Source organism: Phocoena sinus, chromosome 17 (genome assembly GCF_008692025.1).
Source record: "Phocoena sinus isolate mPhoSin1 chromosome 17, mPhoSin1.pri, whole genome shotgun sequence".
In the NCBI taxonomy this organism is placed as follows: Eukaryota; Metazoa; Chordata; class Mammalia; order Artiodactyla; family Phocoenidae; genus Phocoena; species Phocoena sinus.
Window position 1 is genome coordinate 35712946 of NC_045779.1, and position 19442 is coordinate 35732387.

At 41.4% G+C, this 19442-nt stretch overlaps 1 pseudogene; it reads left to right on the forward strand.

Annotated features, from left to right (window-relative positions):
• Positions 1 to 4591: 4591 nt before the first annotated feature.
• LOC116742228 lies at positions 4592 to 10758 on the forward strand (annotated as a pseudogene).
• Positions 10759 to 19442: the final 8684 nt, after the last annotated feature.

Sequence of the window (19442 nt, forward strand, 5' to 3'; positions counted from 1 at the left end):
CTCCAAAGAAGATACACAGACTGCCAACAAACACATGAAAGAATGCTAACCATCATTAATCATTAGAGAAATGCAAATCAAAACTACGATGAGATATCATCTCACACCAGTCAGAATGGCCATCATCAAAAAATCTAGAAACAATAAATGCCGGAGAGGGTGTGGAGAAAAGGGAACCCTCTTGCACTGTTGGTGGGAATGTAAATTGATACAGTCACTATGGAGAACAGTATGGAGGTTCCTTAAAAAACTACAAATAGAACTACCATATGACCCAGCAATCCCACTACTGGGCATATACCCTGAGAAAACCATAATTCAAAAAGAGTCATGTACCAAAATGTTCATTGCAGCTCTATTTACAATATCCGGGAGATGGAAACAACCTAAGTGTCCATCGTCGGATGAATAGATAAAGAAGATGTGGCACATATATACAATGGAATATTAGCCATAAAAAAAAAATGACATTGAGCTATTTGTAATGAGGTGGCTAGACCTAGAGTCTGTCATACAGAGTGAAGTCAGAAAGAGGAAAACAAATACCGTATACTAACACATATATATGGAATCTTAAAAAAAAAAAAAAAAAGGTTCTGATGAACCTAGGGGCAAGACAGGAGTAAATACACAGATGTAGAGAATGGACTTGAGGACACAGAGGGGGGAAGGGGAAGCTGGGACGAAGTGAGAGAGTGGCATGCACATATATACACTACCAAATGTAAAATAGATAGCTAGTGGGAAGCAGCCGCATAGCACAGGGAGATCAGCTCGGTGCTTTGTGACCACCTAGAGGGTGGGATAGGGAGGGGAGGGAGGCTCAAGAGGGAAGGGATATGAGGATATATGTATACATATAGCTGATTCACTTTGTTATACAGCAGAAACTAAAGCAACATTGTAAAGCAATTATACTCCAATAAAGATGTAAAAAATTAAAAGAGTATGTAGCTCATAGGATTAAATGGATTAATTCAAGTAAAGTTCTTAGCACAGTTCCTGGACCAATAGACATTAGCAGGAGCCAGATCTTATAGGCCATGATGAGGGGTTCAGATTGTATGAGAGACAGTTCTAGTGGTAGTATGGAGAAACAAGTAGAAGACAGGCAAGAAGCAGGGATACTAGCTAGAGAGCTTTCGCAAATATTCGGTCAAGAGCTGGTGATAGAACATGGACCTGGTTAAAGGAATTGGAGATAGTTCAAGTTTGGAGGAAACTAGAGCAGGGTTCATGGAGGGAAAATATTTAAGCTGAGCCTTGAAGGAAGATATTTCCAAGGGAACCTTGGAAAAAAGCACAGATGACATGTCTTCAGCAGTGAATAGTCAATGTGGTAATGGAAAAATAAATGGAAGAGGAAGTTGAAAGATTGAGACCAGAAAGGTGAGTACTTTCAGAGCCTTACTTAACCTGTTTATTTGATGCATAAAAGAGCAGTGAGAGAAATTAATAGAACAGAAAGACATGGCTGTGTCTTAGGAGTGACAGAGGAAGACCAATCAGATAAGAGGATCAAAGAAAAAGGGATTATCAACCATGTAAATATTTTGGTAAGATAAAGATTAATGCCACTGATAACTTGAGGCAGATTCAAACTGTAGCGGCTGAAGACAGAATGCAAGCAACTAAGCAGGTGGGGAAAACTGCAAGTCTTCATTTCACTACAGGCTCTTTCTTGGATTTCAGCAGTTAAAGGTAAAGAACTTTATCTCGAAAAAAGTATTAAGAGTCTAGGAGGGAGTGGAAGTGGCGGAGGCTGACAAAGGGAAAACCAGAACATGACTGTAGGAGAATGCTTGAAGATTAAGATGCAGGGCAAGAGAAAGAGCAAAAAAAAAAAAAAAAGCTGCTGGAGCTCTGTACCAGAGAATGAACATAAGGTACAGTGTGATCCAAGACAATGATGGAAACCATGCTTTGTGAAAAGAAGGCTATCAAGCTTCAAAATATTTTTGCCATGGCAATTTTAGAGACTCATGTTTTTATATAAACACCACACTAAAGAAGGAATATCACAAGTGACTTCATGAATCATCAGAATGAGAATTTGCTCTTGAATGTGAACACTTTACTGAATATAAAATCCTCTAGATAAAGTTTCACTTTTGTAGCAAGGTCTCTTTGATTTTAAGATCACTTATAGAAATTAAATCATTTCACATTATTTTACCTTTTTATTTTCTAAAAATGTGTTAGGTAACATGCAGAAAATATGTGAATTTTGGGGCTACCTAAAGTCTTAAATTTCTTTGAGTAAATAGGAAATAGACTCTGGAAGTACCTATAATGAATACCTGTTATATGGCTGCCCAGTATCTATTTTTCTTCCTTCTTGGAGTAATAGCCTGAATTTTTTTTTAATACCTACTCCATCCCTCCATTCTCACCGTTGTGATATAGATGGAAAATGGGCCTCACCTGCCTCAGAGAAAGGCCCTGATTCATAGAGCCAATTTGAATGTGTCATCTCTGAATGTTTTGGAATTGGCACGATTACCTAGGTTGGTCCAATCAGTAACTCTTAGACACTTTCGCTGAATATATGATATAGATTCTCTTTGTTTCACAAAAAGGATTCATGTAATTCTTAGAGTTCCTCAAAGTCAGTTTAGGATTATGAACTGGGGGGTGGGGGAGGGAGGGAGTTTGTCCAAAAACAGTCAACACCAGGGAAGTGACAGTTAAAAACTGAAAGAAACTGGGTTCTAAGTCACATTATGTGAGCTTCTAGTTTCACTTCTAGCAACATGTATCTCTGTAGTTCCAAAGGAAGTTAATTGGTTCACTCTATGTAAGCCATTCTCAGTTGGGTTTTTCTATTACTTGCTGTACTTGAAAGCTTCCTAGGTGACAGAATCTGTGACCTAGACCCTAAAGCCTATGTGTCACTCTTTCATCAGCTGTCAGGATGTTGGGGAACTCGTCTATGGAAATAGATGTCATTTTTATGAAAAGTGAGCATTTTGGGACCCTTATGTATGTTGTATAGGTTCTTTAAAATGTTTAGTTTTACAGAGAAATTTTTTTTATAATAAAGATATTCAACTCACCATGAAAAGCGTAAGAGACTTAGAAAAATAACTAAAACCTGCTTATAGTTGAAGGGCCCAACTACACAAAAGTTGGATTTGAAGGTTGTCCCTTATCTATTTCCTGACAGCAAATATTGCAGGATTGTCTGTTTATATTAATATAAGTTTCAATATATGTTAATTATGAATAGAACAAGCCTAGAAAGTGATAAAACCAATTCACAGTCAACTTGTCAAAAGAAATAGTAATAAGCTTCTTCCCTTAAGTGAAGCATGTTAGCCTCTTCCTCACCCAGGTTCTAAAGTAATTCATAAGTAGACAAGAGGTATGTAGAACATGATGTATTATCTTTATTACTAATAACGCTCATTCGCTAATTTCAGCCTTATATCTGTGTAAAAGAGGGCTTCCTTACACTGAGGACCATAATGATACAGACATACACATCCAGCCACAGACAGCACTGGACCCAGACTATTTTGCCGCCTGCCCTTGTAAGACTTATGGAGAAATGCGGCCCAATGCATGCTTTCTGTGAGCAGCTTATTCCCAAAGAGAGGGGAGAAAGTGCTACTCATGCTCACTTCTTTGTCCCAAACTCAAGCAAGTCATCACACCTCTACCAATCTAGGTCCAACCAGGAGACAGACCACGGTAAATTTAACCAGAATTGTTAAGCTATAATAGAGTGAAATAAATACAATTACCCCTCTGTATCCATGGGTTCTGCACCCTGGATTCAACCAACCGTAAATTGAATTGCAATAGATTGAATCCTCGGATGCAGAATCCTCCAATGTGGAGCCCCAGGGTACTGAGGGCAGACTGTACTACTCCATTTTATATAAGAGATTTCAGCAATCACAGGGGACTGGGGGGGGGAGGGCAGGGGGAGCCTTAGAACCAATTCCTTGCTCATGCTGAGGGATGACTGCATGTTGAGAACTCTTAACAGTACCCTAGGGCAGAGGGAGAGTACCCAAGAAAAGGCAAGCTTGGAAGAGGATCCCCCTCTGGCATTCATACCTCTGATGGAATAAAATTTAAAGGCAGGACAAAAAAAATTAAACACAGAATTCTGTTCGGGCCTTCTCCCTCCCTAATGTCTAGTATGCATCTGCATTACACATTAAGCAGAGCTCCTCAAATCTTCACAATCTAAAACAGAGAAAGACGATAAATATTTTAGCTACTCAAAACTTGAAAGAGATACTTGTTATATATCTTCTCGCTGTAGACCAGAGAGAGGGCGAAGGCGGAGGTTTCGTTTTAGATCTGACAGAGGTTCTAGAACTACTTCACCCTATTCTCGGTCAGAACGATCCCATTATGACGACTCTCATTATGATGGTCGTTACCATAGGAGTTCCCCTTATCGAGAAAGGTCACGCTAGTCTCGGTCATATACAGATAACAGGTCAAGACAAAGTTCTGACTCGGATGGTTAGTATAAGAAGACATACTCAAGGCGCACCTCGTCTCCTCCTTGCTCTTACAGAGACCTAAGACGCCATCCTCCTATTCTAAATCTGATGGAGACTGTAAAACTGAGTCCTTTTACTTAGAGATGGAAAAAAGAGGAAAGGATTCTTCAAAATTAGAAGAAGAATCCAAAAGGACTTCAGAAAATGAAGCAATGAAAAGATGTTATTCTCCCACTAATGAACAGGGATTCCGACGCGGGTCATCATATTCCAAGCACGGTAAGAGTGCTTCCCGTTATAAACCTGCCCCTTCAGAACCTGCACCCAAGTCTGATAAATTTAAAAATTCTTTATGTTGTACAGAATTGAATGAGGAAATCAAACAGTCTAATTCTTTTAGTTTACAGACTCCTTGTTCAAAAGGTAGTGAATTAAGTGTGATTAGTAAAGCTCCTGAAAGAGAGAAGATTGGGTCTCCATCTCCATCAAATCGATTAAATGATTCACATACTTTTAAAAAGCTAGATGAATCACCTGTTTTTAAGTCTGAATTTATAGGACATGATAGCCATGATAGTATTAAGGAATTAGACTCTTTATGTAAAGTGAAGAATGATCAATTAAGAAGTTATTGTCCCACCGAATTTAATATAAACGGATCTCCTGGGGCAGAATCTGATTTGGCAACATTTTGCACTTCTAAACGTGACACTGTTTTGATGTCTTCTGATGATAGTGTGAATGGATCAGAGGTATCCCCTTTGGTCAAAACGTGCATGCTTTCATCAAATGGATTTCAAAACATTAATAGATGTAAAGAAAAATTCTTGGATGATACTCACATGCAACATAGTAAGTCAGAAAGCCCATTTAGAGAAACAGAACCTCCAGTGTCACCACACCAGGATCAACTCATATCTTTGCCAGTTATGACTATAAATTATTCCAAAACAATAGTTAAAGAACCAGTTGATGTGATAGTTTCTTGATGTAAAACCAAAGATTCAGATATAAACTGTACTTCAAATTACAACCGCCCTTCTTTGTGTCATTCGGAGCTGAAAATACTGAGCCTTTAGTAACGAAGATTTCTTCAAATAGCTTTATGAATGTGCATTTGAAATCAAAAACAGTTATATGTGATAATGGAAGTCTGACAGATCAGCACTCAAAATTTGCATGTGGAGAATATAAGCAGAGTGTTGGTAGTACTAGTTCAGCTCCTGTTAATCATTTTGATGATTTATTTCCACCTACAGGGAGCTCATGTATTGCTTAGTCTCTTCAGAGTCTTCCACCAGGGACAAACGTAGACAGTTTAACTCTCTTGCAATGTGGAGAGAATACATCTCCAGTTTTGGATGCTGTGCTGAAGAGTAAAAGCTCAGAGTTTTTTAAAGCATGCAGAGAAAGAAATAATAGAAGTAGCTAGTGGCCTTCCTGATTCAGGAAGAGGATTTGCTTCCTGGGAAAACAGACATAATAATGGACTATCTGGGAAATGTGTGCAAGAGGCTCAAGGAAAAAGGGAACTCCATACTGCCTGATAGAAGAGGAAGACCAGAAATCTCTTTAGATGAAGAAGGTGGAAGAGGACGTGCACATACTTCTGATGACTCAGAAGTTGTATTTTCTTCTTGTGATTTGAATTTAATCATGGAGGACAGTGATGGTGTAACATACATTAAAATGTGACAGTAGTAGTCATGCCTCAGAGATTGTATCTACTGTCCATGAAGATTATTCTGGTTCTTCCGAAAGTTCAAGTGATGAAAGTGATTCGGAAGATACAGATTCTGATGATAGCAGTATTCCAAGAAACCGTCTTCAGTCTGTTGTGGTTGTGCCAAAGAATTCTACTTTGCCCATGGAAGAAACAAGTCCTTGTTCTTCTCGGAGCAGTCAAAGTTACAGACACTATTCTGACCACTGGGAAGATGAGTGATTGGAGCCAAGGAGGCATTCATATGAGGAAAAATTTGAGAGTATAGCAAGTAAAGCCTGTCCTCAAACTGAGAAGTTCTTCTTTCATAAAGCAACAGAGGAGATTTCAGAAATCTCTTTTACACAGCCCAGCCAAAAACAGATAGATAATCACCTGTCTGAAATTGCTCATCCTCAGAGTGATCGGGTTGATAGTACAAGTCATACAGACATAAAATATGACCCTCTAGGTCATCCAAATTCTGAGGAAGCAGTGAAAGCCAAAATAACTTCTAGGCAGCAAGAAGAGCTGCCAGTTTATTCTTCTGATGATTTTGAAGATGTCTCAAGTAAGTCTCGGCAACAGACCACTTTCCCTAACAGGCCAGATAGTAGATTGGGAAAAACAGAGTCAAATTTTTCTTCTTGTGAGATCTCCCAAGTAGATGGTTTCCGTTCATCATCAGAAGAGCTCAGAAATCTAGGGTGGGACTTCTCTCAACAGGAAAAGCCTACTACCACATATCAGCAACCTGACAGCAGCTATGGAGCCTGTGGTGGACACAAGTATCAGCAAAGTGCAGAACAGTATAGTGGGACACGTAATTACTGGCAAGGCAATGGCTACTGGGATCCAAAATCAGCAGGTAGACCGCCTGGAACTGAGGTTGTGTATGATCGAATTCAAGGGCAGGTACCAGATTCCTTAACAGATGACCGTGAAGAGGAGGAGAATTGGGATCAACGTGGAGGATCTCACTTTTCAGGCCAGCCCAATATTTTTTTCTGTCCCTTCAGAAGGACAAGGGGTCAGTGCAAGCTCCTGAAATAAGCAGCAATTCCATTAAGGGCTCTTTAGCTGTGAATGAGGAGAAAGATCTTTTGAAAAACTTAAAAAATGATATGAAAGATAGAGGGCCTCTTTAAAAAAGGAGACAGGAATTGGAGAGTGATTCTGAAAGTGATGGTGGGCTTCAGGACAGAAAGAAAGTTAGAGTGGAGGTAGAGCAGGGAGAGACAGCAGTGCCTCTAGGCTCAGCATTGGTTGGGCCTTCATGTGTCATGAAGGACTTCAGGGACCCAGAGCGGTGGAAGGAGTGTGCCAAACAGGGGAAGATGCCTTGTTACTTTGATCTGATTGAATAAAATGTTTATTTAACAGAAAGAAAGAAGAATAAATCCCATCGGGATATTAAGCGAATGCAGTGTGAGTGTACACCTCTTTCTAAAGATGAAAGAGCGCAAGGTGAAATAGCATGTGGGAAAGATTGTCTTAATCATCTCCTCATGATTTAATGTTCTTCTCGTTGTCCAAATGGGGATTATTGTTCCAATAGACGGTTTCAAAGAAAACAGCATGCAGATGTGGAAGTCATACTCACAGAAAAGAAAGGCTGGGGCTTGAGAGCTGCTAAAGATCTTCCTTCGAACAACTTTGTCCTGGAATATTGTGGAGAGGTACTTGGTCATAAAGAGTTTAAAGCCCAGGTAAAGGAGTATGCATGAAACAAAAACATCCACTACTATTTCCTGGCCCTGAAGAATGATGAGATAATAGATGCCACTCAAAAAGGAAATTGCTCCCATTCATGAATCACAGCTGTGAACCAAACTGTGAGACTCAAAAGTGGACTGTGAATGGACAACTGAGAGTTGGGATTTTTACCACCAAACTGGTTCCTTCAGGCTCAGAGTTAACATTTGACTATCAGTTCAGGAAGGAAGCACAGAGGTGTTTCTGTGGGTTGGCTAATTGCCGAGGTTACCTGGGAGGAGAGAACAGAGTTAGCATCAGAGCAGCAGGAGGGAAAATGAAGAAAGAACGATCTCGGAAGGATTCTGTGGATGGAGAGCTAGAAGCTCTGATGGAGAATGGTGAGGGTCTCTCTGATAAAAACCAGGTGCTCAGCTTATACTGGCTAACGGTTAGAATTGAAACTTTGGAACAGAAACTTACCTGTCTCAAGCTCATACAGAACACACAGTCTTGCCTGAAGTCCTTTCTGGAATGTCATGGGCTGCCTTTGTTGTGGATCTGGATGGCAGAACTATGTGATGGCTGGGAAAGTAACCAGAAGCTTCAGGAATAGATTATAAAGACTTTGGAACATTTACCCATTCCTACTAAAAATATGTTGGAGGAAAGCAAAGTACTTCCTATTATTCAACGTTGGTCTCAAACCAAGACTGCTGTCCCTCAGCTGAGAGAAGGAGATGGGTATTCTAGCAAGAATACATCACGTGCTCACACACCGCTCAACACACCTGATCCTTCCACCAAGCTGAGCATAGAAGCTGACACAGACACCCCCAAGAAGCTAATGTCTCTCAGACTTAAAATTATAAGTGAAAATGGCATGGACAGTGCGATCTCTGATGCTACCAGTGAGCTAGAAGGCAAGGATGGCAAAGAGGACCTTGATCAGTTAGAAAACATCCCTATAGAAGAAGAGGAACAACAGCTACTCACATAACAGCTGCCTGAATCAATGTTGATAGTGAAATTACTATGGAGGCCATTAAGCTACCCACATCTGAACCAGAGGCTGACACTGAAATAGAGCCTAAAGAGAGCAATGGCACAAAACTAGATGAACCTATTGCTGAGGAAACACCATCCCAAGATGAAGAGGAGGGTGTACCTTATGTGGAGAGTAAGAAGAGCCAGGAACAGCCACATAAAACAGTAGATATAAGTGATTTGGCCACCAAGCTCCTGGACAGTTGGAAAGACCTAAAGGAGGTATATCGAATTCCAAAGAAAAGGCAAACTGAAAAGGAGAGCACAATAACTGAACGAGGAAGGGATGCTGTTGGCTTCAGAGATCAAACAGTTGCCCCAAAGACTCCTAACAGGTCAAGAAAGAGAGACCCAGACAAACAAACTCAAAATAAAGAGAAAAGGGAACGAAGGGGCTCCCTCTCACCACCTTCTCCTGTCTATGAGCGGGGAACAAAAAGGACAGGTGGCAGATATGATACACCAACCTCTAAAAAGTACGAATTAAAGATCGCAATCAACTTTCTACAGAGGAGCGTTGAAAGTTGTTTGAGCAGGAGGTAGCTCAACGGGAGGCTCAAAAACAACAGCAGCAGATGCAGAACCTGGGAATGATGTCTCCACTGCCCTATGACTCTCTTGGCTACCATGCCCCTCATCACCCCTTTGCTGGCTACCCACCAGGTTACCCCATGCAGGCCTATGTGGATCCCAGCAATCCTAATGCTGGTAAGGTGCTCCTCCCCACACCCAGCATGGATCCTGTGTGTTCTCCTTCTCCTTATGATTATTCTCAGCCCTTGGTGGGACATTCTACAGAACCCCTTGCTGCCCCTCCACCTGTGCCAGTGGTGCCACATGTGGCAGCCCCTGTGGAAGTTTCCAGTTCACAGTATGTGGCCCAAAGTGATGGTGTGGTACACCAAGACCCCAGCATCACCATCCTGCCAGTGCCAGCCCCAGGCTCAGTCCAGGGACAGAATTATGGTGTTTGGGATTCAAACCAACAGTCCATGAGTGTACAGCAGCAGTACTCTCCTGCACAGTCTCAAGCAACCATATATTATCAAGGACAGGCTTGTCCAACTGTCTATGGTGTGACGTCACCCTATTCACAGACAACTCCACCAATTATACAGAGTTATACCCAGCCAAGTCTTCAGTACATCCAGGGACAACAGATTTTCACAGCTCACCCACGAGGAGTGGTTGTACAGCCAGCCACAGCCATGACTACAATAGTTGTACTAGGGTAGCCTCAGCCCTTACAGCCACCTGAAATGGTTGTGACAAATAACCTCTTGGATTTACCACCCCCATCTCCTCCCAAACCAAAAACCATTGTCTTACCTCCCAACTGGAAGACAGCCCGAGACCCAGAAGGGAAGATTTACTACTACCATGTGATCACAAGGCAGACTCAGTGGGATCCTCCTACTTGGGAAAGCCCAGGAGAAGATGCCAGCCTTAGAGCATGAAGCTGAGATGGACCTGGGAACACCAACATATGATGAAAATCCCATGAAGACTTCAAAAAAGCCTAAGACAGCAGAAGCAGATGCCCCCAGTGATCTGGCTAAGAAAAGCAAAGAAGTATTCAGAAAAGAGATGTCCCAGTTCATCGTCCAGTGCCTGAACCCTTACTGGAAACCTGACTGCAAAGTGGGAAGAATTACCACAGCTGAAGATTTCAAACACCTAGCTCACAAGCTCACTCACGGCATTATGAATAAGGAGCTGAAGTACTGTAAGAACCCCGAGAACCTGTAGTGCAATGAGAATGTGAGACACAAAACCAAGGAGTACATTAAGAAGTACATGTAGAAGTTTGGGGCTGTTTACAAACCCAAACGGGACACTGAATTAGTGTGACCTTCTGGGCCAGGGTGGGAGGATGGGCAAGCTGGTAGGAGAGACTCTGAGAAGAAGAAATCCCGTGGGCCCTCTCTCCTCACCCCACTGTCAGGGTTGTGCTACTGATGACACATCACCCTGGGGAATTCAAACCTGCAGAATGAGCTTACAAAAATGAGCTCCATCTACAACAAGCGGTCCCTGGTTGTGAGCTGTTGGTAGAGGTCATCTGATGCAAGGGTTTAGGCCCTTGAGACCTTCCCTTCTGAGACCCCGGCCAGGCCTGACCCCACTCTCAAGGCTGGGTCTCCTCTTTGGCGGTGCTGTCAGCACACAGACTCATGTGCATCCCCACCCACGACCCCTTACCCTGATGATCTGTATTATATTTTAAGGTATATGTGAATATATTGAAAATAATTTGTCTTTCCTGGTTTTTGGCTTTTGTTTTGCTTTTAAGCCTCCACGTGCTAGGATCACAGAAGACTTTGTAAGTATGGTTTAAGTTCTCCTGTAAGGTTTAATGTGTTATCATGTAAATATTCCAGAGCAGTCTGCCTTGTGGTTTCGGCCAGCCTTGTGCTATGTTGATAAGATTGATTTACTGCTTAAAATCACTTTACTTGGGCTTCCCTGGTGGCGCAGTGGTTGAGAGTCCACCTGCAGATGCAGGGGACACGGGTCCATGCCCCGGTCCGGGAAGATCCCACATGCTGCGGAGCGGCTGGGCCCATGAGCCACAGCTGCTGAGCCTGCGCATCCAGAGCCTGTGCTCCGCAATGGGAGAAGCCACAACAGTGCACTTTACTTTATCCAATTTTTACTGAACTTTTTATGTAAAACATAGAATCAATTAAAGAAAAAATAAAAAGGATGTCTACACCTTCAACTTCTAACAGGTGGAAGAGTTCTCAGTGCTTTCTGAGAATCTGCTTCCCAGGTTATAATACTCAGTTTGGCTCCAACAGAATCCTTTTTTCTTAACTTGATAGTTAGTTGAATTTTGGAGGAGGTGCGGTTGCAGACAACCACCAGCTGGTGAGAAAATTTGCTGGGTTGCCTGTGCCAGAACTGGTTTATGGTCATCTGATAAACAGGAAACAATCACCTAGGACACAGGCAAGCCAAGGCATGTAAGCAGGTTGCTGAGGAAGCTGGGATGTTTCTGCAGATGCCAAGCCAGAGTAGACATTGCCCACCTTGGAAAGGTCTCAGGAACAGCCCTGCAGGGGGCAGGAAAGTCAGGCCTGGTCATGCTTGGGAGTGTGCATGGTGAGGGCTGTGGGTTGCTACAGCATGAAGCCAGAAGCACGTGGCGTGCCTCTTAAGACTGCAGCAAGATGATCACCAAGGCTCCTGGGCTGGGGCTACAAGGTAGTCAAAGGACTGAGCACTCTGGGTGTGCAATTGGAGAATGAATTTGGAGCTGGGAAGCAATAAGTTCATAAGAAGCTCAGTTGACCCCTTTGACTTCTCAGCTTTCATATGCACCATTCTACACACATTTCAATACCTGCCCAGCAAAGAAACTACATTTTAGCAAGAAACAGCTAACCCTCTGATAAGTGAAGTTCTTGCCCTTCCCCCAGGTAAAACACAAAGCCCCAACGGTCATTGAATCCATTGCTGCCTATATTAATTAGGCCTCAATTTCAGTCTTAGGTCCCACTAAAGACTACATTGTAAAGTTGACCTCCACCTAGTGTTATATAAAATTAAAATGAGAAGGAGAAGTTAGAATAAACACATACATATAACAGAAAATATGCAAAGCTACCAGTCCTGGTTTCTGTAGTTATTCACGAGGTCAGAGTTGATGTCTATAGCTTCCACCTTCACCCACTTATTCCCTGTTTTCCTTGCCCACAGCCAGAACCCACAGCTCCATCCAGATTCTTTACTGGTAGAATGATTCAATCCTTCCCTTCTGAATGGTCTGAATCCTCAATTGTCCTGCCTTTTTCCAGTTCCTGTAGCTTTCCATTGATCTTTACTGTTTGCATGGAAGTATTGAAGGGAAACTCAGAAAATCTCCTGGGTTCCAGAGAAAATATCCTAGGTTCCAGAAAAAATCCTCCTTGCTTCCATTATAAAGGCAACCAATTGCCTGTGGTAACTGAGATCATAACACCAGTAGATTAACCTTTTTTACCTGTTGTCTCAGTGGTATAAGGAGTGTAAGATAGCCAGGGGGAAGTCTGTGGTAGGCAGAATTCTAAGATGGATTCCACAATTCCTGCCCCCTGGGGTAAACACCAGTGTAATTTCCTTTGAGCGTTGTAGGGACATGTAAATACAATTGGATATCACCTTCGTAATTATACAACAATACGGCAAAAGGAATTTTGCAGATGAAATTAAGGTCCCTAATCAGCTGACTACGATTCAAAGGGAGACTATCCTGGGTGGGTCCAACTTATCTAATCAGGCAAGTCTTTTAAAAGCAAAAGTTCTATTCTCCAGGATAGATCACATGCTAGGCCACAAGACAAGCCCCAGTAAATTGAAGATTAAAATCATATGTTGGGCTGCACCCCACAGGCCTGCAAGGCTTGTAGTTTCCAGCCTCAAGCCTGAAGAAAGAGCCGAGAGACAGCAACAGAGACATCGGTGACTTATTGGACAAGGGATCTTACACACCTGAAGCAAGGTCCTGGAGCAACACCTCACTGTTTGTGGCAGACAGCAAGCAGGACATGGCAGCAGTCTTTGCTACCCGGGGGAGGAGGAGGCTACCATTTATAGGGGAATTAATGGTCATGTTGGCTCACAAATCACCAGAGAGACCAGCAGCTGGGGCAGGGAGCAAGCACATAGGCAGTTACTAATTAAGCCCTATAATTAAGAAGATTGGATAGTCATGTGAGTGAAGCAGGTACTGGCTGAACAGGGGATATACAGAGCAACTGGACAGTCATCTTGAGTGGTGTGGTCAAACACTCCACCCTTACATACCCTGTATGACCTCTATAATCTTGGCCCATACTTCTTCTGCTATATCCCCGAGGACAGGTAGGGAGAAGAGCAACTGCAACCAAATACCACAAATGCAATACAGACAGTCCAACAGGTAGGCTTTGGAACCAGGAGCTTATCAAGTCAATTTTTCATGGACTCTCAGAGGTTGACAATGGCATTTCACTGTAAAGCCAGCAATCAAACTCATTTCTCAGTAAGGCCACCATTGTCACCCAGTCCACAAATAGATTCCCTTCACTCAGAGTAGGACAAGCTGCAAGATGTCTAACAGGCACAATATAGGGAAGATCATGACCATTAAGCAAAATACAAGCAGTAACATTCTGAGGTAATGCCACCCCTGTCTACACTTTTTGTCCTGGCCTGCAATACCATACCACCTGCCCACCCTCAGTCTCCATAGCCAGTGCCGAATACTGGAGAGGTGGTGTAACAGTACACAGGGTTAGTATAATGGTGCCTTTCTACAGTAGAGGCCTGGATTAATTACCTTAGTAATCTGAGGTGGGGCTGGGTAGAAGACAGGTGAAATCTGTAAATCCCTTTCTGATCCTATTCCCCAATGGGACAGCAAACCCAAACGACTGAGGACTTACCTGCCAATCCTAAGGGCTATTTATAATATGTTCCCCTGGGGATAGATCCTGTGAAGGGCAAATATGAGTTACTGTCCTGACCTGTAGTTGGCAACAGTCCTTTGGTGGTCAACAGTTGAACTCGAACAGTGTTGACTAGTTACCTCCAGGTTAACATGGCATCAGCACTGGGATAACTGCTCCTGGGATGTGTCCATGTGTTAAGAGTGAGTTTCTCACCTCAACTGTTGTTTAAGTAGTCTCTTCATAGCCCGGTAGCAGTGGGGTTGTAAGGCAGGTGGAAATGCCCCTGTATGTCCTTTGTATTGGCCCATTCCTGAACTTCATGGCCAATAAAGTAGATTCCTTAGTCACTATCGATGTCCACGGGGATCCTATATGTTGCATACAAATGAATAGTGGTTTTTTGCATGCTCAAAGAATCGGGTAGGTTTTTTGTAATGTCTTCCACCTGTTGTAATGTATCGTAGACTACATATAGCTGTTGTTCCATCACACTCTATCATTGCTCTGCCCCTTCCATAGTTGGGACCAGAAGCCCAAGGGCACTCTTATTATGTTGCTGTTGCCACAGATCTCAACCAAACACTCCCGGGTAACAGGCCATGGTAATTCACAAGCCTGTCTCTGAATTCATGTCCTTAAAGCCTGTGTCTCTAATTGTTTAGAGGTGGTGGTCAGGGGTATGCTTATATTTTGTAGATAATCCAGGTCCTTGAGTTTTGTCTCTATTCACCAGCCACCCCCATACAGTCAGATGAATGAGGAGCACTGGGCTGCTACTTTTAAACTGGGAAAATACTGAGGTTAACAGGATATCATCAACATAATGGAAGAAAAAGACATCTCTCGTGGTACACAGCTACCACAAGGCCCCACATGCTAGTAGACGACCTCCTCCCGATCACCTCCACAACTTTCTGTTTCCCGTCCTTATGTCCTGACATCTCAGCTCCCAGGAGTTTTCTCACCCAGAGACAGCAACAGAGACATCAGGGATTTATTGGACAAGAGAAACTTACACATGAAGCAAGGTCCTGGAGCAACACCTCACTGTTTGTGGCAGACAGCAGACAGAACATGGCACCAGTCTTCACCACTCCAGGGAGAAGGCAGCTACCATTTATAGGGTGAATTGATGCCAGATTAGCTCATCAATTACCAGGGAAACCAGCAGCTGGAGCAGGGGGCAAGTAGGTAGGCAGTTACTAATTAAGCCCTATAATTAAGAGGATTAGAGAGTCATGTGAGTAAAGCAGGGACTGGTTGATCAGGGGAGGTACAGAGAGCAAGAGAACAGCCATCTTGAGGGCCTGACCATACATCATAGCAAGCGTCTTTTCTGACCACAGTGCTATGAGACTAGAAATCAACCACAAGGAAAAAACTACTCAAAACACAAACATGTGGAAGCTAAACAATATGCTACTAAACAACCAATCATCCACTGAAGACATCAAAGAGGAAATAAGAAAGTACCTGGAGACAAATGAAAATGAAAACACAATCCAAAATCTATGGAATGCAGCAAAAGCTGTTCTAAGAGAGAATTTTATAGTGATACAAGTCTACCTCAGAAAGCAAGAAAAATATCAAATCAACAATCTAACCTTACATCTAAAGGAACAACAAACAATATCCAAAGTTAGTTAAGGAAAGATACCAAGATCAGAGCAGAAATAAGTGAAATAGTGACTAAAAAAAAAAAAAATAGAAAAGATAAATGAAATTAAGACCTGGTTCTTTGAAAAGATAAACAAAATTGATAAACCTTTAGCCAGACTCATCAAGAAAAAAAGAGAAAGCCCCCCCAAAATAAAATCATAAACAAAAAGGGGCAGTTACAACAAACACTACAGAAGTACAAAGGATCATAAGAGATTACAATGAACAACTATATGTCAATAAAGTGGACAAACTAGAAGAAGAGGACAAATTCCAATAAAGGTACAATCTCCTGGCTGAATCACGAAGAAGTAGAAAATATGAACAGATGAATGACCAGGAATGAAATTGAGTCAGCAGTAAAAAATCTCCCAACAAACAAAAAATCCCAGACCAGATGGCTTCACAGGTGAATTCTACCAAACATTTAAGGAAGAGTTAACATCTATCCTTCTCAAACTAGTTCAAAAAATTGCAGAGGAAGGAACTCTTCTGAACTTATTCTATGAGGCCAGCATCACCCTGATACCAAAACTAGACAAAGAGAACACAAGAAAACAAAATTATAGGCCAATATCACTGATAAACACAGATGCAAAAATCCTCAACAAAATATTAGCAAACTGAATTCAACAACACATTAAGAGGATCATACAACATGATCAAGTGGGATTTATTCCAGGGATGAAAGAGATTCAATATCTACCAACCAATCAGTGTGACACACCACATTAACAAACTGAAGAATAGAAATCATATGATCAGCTCAATAGATGAAGAAAAATCTTTTGACAAAATTCAACATCTATTAATGAAAAAAAAAGGCCACCTACTGAATGAAAGAAGATATTTACAAAGACAAATATTGTTTGGTTTCACTTATATGTGGAATCTCAAAAACAAAACAAATGAGCAAGTACAACAAAACAGAAACAGAGTCATAGATTCAGAAAACTAACAGCTGGTTGCCAACCAGACTTATCATGGTGATTATTTTGAAATGTATAGAAATATCAAATCACTATATTGTACAAAAGGAACTAACACAGTGTTGTAGGTCAATTAGGTTTCAAAAAGAAACAGACAAACTTATGGAAAAAGAGATCAGATTTGTGGTTACTAGAGGTGGGGATTGAGGGGAGGGGGAAGTGGATGAAAATAGTCAAAAGGTACAAACTTCCCGTTATAGAAATAAGTACTAGGTATGTAATGTACATGATAAATGTAATTAACACTGCTGTATGTTATCTGTGAAGGCTGTTAAGAAAGTAAATTCTAAGTTCTCATCAGAAGGAGAAAAACATTTTTTTTTCTATTTCTTTTATTCTGTATCTATATGAGATGATGGAGGTTCACTAAACTTATTGTGATAATCATTTCAAGATGTACTTAAGCCAAATCATTATGCCATGCACCTTAAACTTATACAGTGCTGTATGTCAGTTATATCTCAAGGAAACTGGAAGGAAAAAAGTTTCATAATATCCCATGCTGGCTAGGGTAGGGAGAATAGAAATTCTCCAACACCATTGGCAGGAGTGAAAATTGTCATAATAATTGAGGATAAGTCAATAATATATCAAAATTTGAAACATGCTTCCTCTTGGACCCAGGGATAATTTGCCCTACAGGCACTCTTGCAGAAATGCACCAGGACATACTGTGTGTGCAAGGAAATTTCACTGCAGCATTGTTTGAAACAGTGGGAATAGAAAGCAATGTTAACAGTCAGTCAGTCACTAGGGTCTAGCTAAATAAATGATGATCTATTACTACAATGGAATGCTGTGCTGCTGTTTACGAGGATGAGGTAAACATCCATTTGTCTACATGAAAAGACATTCTTGGGACTTCCCTGGTGATCCAGTGGTTAAGACTCTGTGTTTCCACTGCAAGGGAGAATGGATTTGATCCCTGGTCAGGGAACTAAAATCCTGCATGCTGCACTAGCAGCCAAAAAAAAAAAAAAACAGAACGAAACAAAACAAAAAATCCCACCAAAACAACAACAACAACAAAAAGATGTTCTTAATGTTAAATGAAAGATAAAAACAGAACAGATGGTTCAGAACAATACAAAAGCAGAAGAGTTCTCTTGCTAGTCTGGAAGCAAAACAGCCATGTTGAGATAGGAGGGGCTGCATGGCAAGGCCCTGAGAGTGACCTCCAGGTGCTGAGAGCCATCCCCAGCTGACAGCAAGAGAACAGGGACGTTAATCATGTAGCTGCAAGGCACTGAGTTCTGCTAACAACCACATGACCTGTGCAGAGGACCCAGAGCCCCAGATGAGATTGCAGAGAGTCCCATACAGGTTACATCCAAGGAGGAACATAACAAGACAGATATTAATCAAACTATCAAAAATTAAATACAAAGAAAAAACATTAAAAGCAGCAAGGGAGAAGCAACAAATAACATACAAGGGAATCCCCATAAGGTTAGCAGCTGATCTTTCAGCAGAAACCCTGCAAGCCAGAAGGCAGTGGCAGGACATATTTAAAGTGATGAAAGGGAAAAACCTACAACCAAGATTACACTACCCAGCAAGAATCTCATTGAGATTCGAATGAGAAACTAAAACCTTTACAAACAAGCAAAACATAAGTGATGAAAGGGAAAAACCTACAACCAAGATTACTCTACCCAGGAGGGATCTCATTCAGATTTGACAAAGAAGTAAAACCTTTACAGACAAGCAAAAGCTAAGTGAATTCAGAGTCACCAAACCAGGTTTACAACAAATGCTAAAGGAAATTCTCTAGGCAGGAAACAAAAGAAGGAAAGGACCTACAAAACAAACCCAAAACAATTAAGATATTGGTAATAGAAACATACATATTGATAATTACTTTAAATGTAAGTGGATCAAATGCTCCAAACAAAAGATATAGACTGGCTGAATTAATACAAAAACAAGACCCATATATATATATATATATAGTCTGGAAGAGACCCACTTCAGACCAAGGGACACATACAGACTAAAAGTGAGGGGATGGAAAAAGATATTCCATACAAATGGAAATCAAAAGAAAGCTGGACTAGCAATTCTCATATCAGAAAAAAATAGACTTTCAAGTAAAGACTATCACAAGAGACAAAGAAGGACACTATATAATGATAATGGGATCAATCCAAGAAGATATAAAAACTGTAAACATTTATGCACCCAACATAGGAGCAACTCAATACATAAGGCAAATACTAATAGCCATAAAAGAGGAAATCAACAGTAACACAATAAAAGTGGGGGACATTAAAACCCACTTTCACCAAGAGATCAAGCAAAATGAAATAAATAAGGAAACACAAGTTTTAAATGACACATTAAACAAGATAGAGTTAACCAATGTTTATAGGACATTCCATCCAAAACAATAGAATATACTTTCTTCTCAAGTGCTCATTGAACATTTTCCAGGATAGACCAATCTTGGGGAACAAATCAAGGCTTGGTAAAC